Raw genomic sequence first — 3,068 nt, 5'->3', positions numbered from 1 at the left:
TATATATATATGTATATATCTATATATATATATATATATATATGGATACATATTTGTATACATATGCGTACATATGTGTATATGTGTGTATATATATGTGTATATATATGTATGTATATATGTGTATATATATATGTACGTATATATACGTATATATATGTAGGCCTATATGTGGAAAAGACAAACCAAACCAGTCACTCGTCGCAAATTCTGTTTCGAGAATATAGACCTCTGGGTGCCCGGAAATTTCACTCTTAATGTACCTTAAAAATCTTACCAATAATTCATATCAACAATATAATACAACAATTATTTTTCTTAATACAATTTAGGGGGTTGCGATCGCAACCTCTGCACCCCCCTCCCCCCCCCTTGTATCCGCCCCAGGATTATGTCACGCAATTGGCAAGGTCTTTGGACTCATTGCTGGTATCTCGTCAATGCTTTTTCATTTATGTCATTGTGAAAAGGCCCTAGCAAAAAATATCTTTGGAAAAAATGTGGACCTTTGAAAATTTGTGGGGGTGGGGGTCGTACGACCCTCCCGACCCCCTTGCATAAACCCATGCAACCTTGTATTGGGCCAGCCTACTAATAATAGATAGAACAGAGAGGAAAAGGGAAAATTAAAGGAACCATAAGGATGGTAAACATCGATAAAAACCCGGTTGCCGTCTCAACTTTCACTGTCCTTTGGTTGAATGTTTGTAAGAAATGTACCAACCGTTAACGAAACTGGTCGCCGTCTACCTAGAGTAAATGGTGCCACCGAACGAAGCTAAAGTTTTGCGACTTAATCCACCAAATGCAGATAAAGTTTTGCGACTTAATCACCTGATGTGTGGTTAGTAAATTCCCGGCTGTTCATAGCGCACACTAAACTATGTACTGATGGAGCATTTTGGGGATATTGACTCTTCTTTTCCCATCCCAAACAAAATATTATTAATAAATCAACATGGTCCATCTCAGTCATCATAGCCAGTCACAAAATTAGGCTAGGAAGTTTGTTTTCGACAGCAGACACACCGTGACACACACTACACCAACGGAGTGCGTCAAAACGAGTGTTTGTTAATTTTTAGTGATAAAGAATCATGAAACGTCATAGAACAACTGACTTTTTTCGTCCGCTGTTGCAAAAAAGAAAACGACAGATTATTTAAAGTGGGTTATTGATTTTAAAATCAATTAGCCTAGCCTAGATGTTGACTAGCTAGGTTCGCTCCTCGTGCATTTAGAAACAGAATTATACCCCGACGACAACAAACTAGTGTAGGCCTAGGCCTAAGTACAGTAGGACGTACTACAGGTACTAGGCCTAGGCTTTTCTTGTAAAAGTTGAAGTGCATTTACAAAATGCGCCAAAAAAAAAAATTGTTAATTATTATTGGTTGGCCTGGGACCTGGGCAGGCATTCTAGCTTTACCGTCGAAAGTCCTGGAATTCGACGATGACGTCAGTGCACGTTTACAAACGCCATTAATTAGAATGCAAATAGCCGCGCTGAATTTCGTGTTTTTTTTTTTATGAAAGATAGAATTTATCGAACATTTATCTATATAATAACAAGATTAATATTGTAGAAAAGTTTTTACCATTGTTTAGTTAGGTTTGTAGTTAAGATAAAAGTTGTGACATCCCCGAAACCTTGACTCAGAAATACCGGGATGGTGTCCGGCGGGGGATAGTTTCTACCATTTTTATCTATTTAAGTAATTATACAGTATTTGTCCTACCTGTTAATCCCGGCCCCGAAACCTTGACTCAGAAATTCCGGGTTGGTGTCCGGCGGGGGATAGTTTTTACCATATTGTAGTTAAGTTGTAGTTAAGCATCACCTTGAGCTGTAATTCCTGGCCCCGAAACCTTGACTCAGAAGTACTGGGTTGGTGTCCGGCGGGGGATAGTTTTCCACCAAAGTTTTAACTGTTGTTTATTTTGTTGTACTGTGATGGTTATTTTTGTTGTTGTTATTGTAATATGTGTTTGCAGGATCATATTGTAAAACAGCGGTAAGATCTCGCCTGTATATGTTATCCTGCCTAAAGATGTTTTAAATAAAAATAAATAAAATAAAAATAAATAAATAAATAAATTGTATTTCTAAAGATGCATATAATTCATATTTCATTTGGTAGACAATAAATATTCAGGAAGGTATACTAAAAACGATTATTAATTCTAAAATGTGCATCAAATCTCAGCTATTATTAATCAGTATGTATTATGTTATAAAGTCTTAAAATAATTTCGAATTAGGCCTAGTGTATAACAAATAATTGTATTAAAGTTTATAGGTTCTCATGATGTCAATTGACGTATTGAATATGATGCTATATTTTGGGCTCTGACTGCATTTAACGATGGCCCTGTCAGTAGTAATGACAATATTTGTGCTTTTTTTAGCCATGTAGTAAAATAGTACTATTATTTTCAGTGTACAAAATGAGAGTCAAGAAGAAGTAGTAGAAGAAGAATGGAAGAAGAAGAATAGCTTTTTTTTTGTTTTATAATAATAAATGTGTTGAGTATATTGATATTGATTATGCGATGAGGCTTTTTTTTAATATCTTACGGTGTTATTTAAACACGCCAATACTCACAAAATATATTCTAATTTTATTATATTACCACCTTTTAATTACATAGATCTTTTTCAAAACATAACTGCTTTTAAAACATTATATAGACCCATTAAACACAAAAACTGCTCTGGCAGGCCCCTGGACCCCACGCCCAGAGAACCCCCCTTGAAATGACCTGGCTACGGGCCTGCAGTATAGGGCCTACCAATAATAAAGGCAATATAATAATAAAAACAGGAAAAAGGAAGAATAGGAATTAATGGCTGAAATATATACCGAAAATCTATAGCAATAATCAGGCCCGTAGCCAGGGGGGTTTTTATGGTTCGGGCGAACCCCCCTTTTCTAGCGAACCCCCCCCCCCCTGTTTTCTAGCGAACCCCCTCGAATTTTTGAATGAGTCCCACTCGGACGGAATAGGCCTATCTGTTTTTAACTTAGGCCCTACTCAGCATTACAAATCCAAATTTAGCACCTAAT

The sequence above is a fragment of the Anneissia japonica genome, unplaced genomic scaffold (assembly GCF_011630105.1).
Source record: "Anneissia japonica isolate Jap-2015-1 unplaced genomic scaffold, ASM1163010v1 scaffold1128_len1000024_cov185, whole genome shotgun sequence".
Taxonomy (NCBI): Eukaryota; Metazoa; Echinodermata; class Crinoidea; order Comatulida; family Comatulidae; genus Anneissia; species Anneissia japonica.
This window is presented reverse-complemented; position numbering follows the sequence as displayed.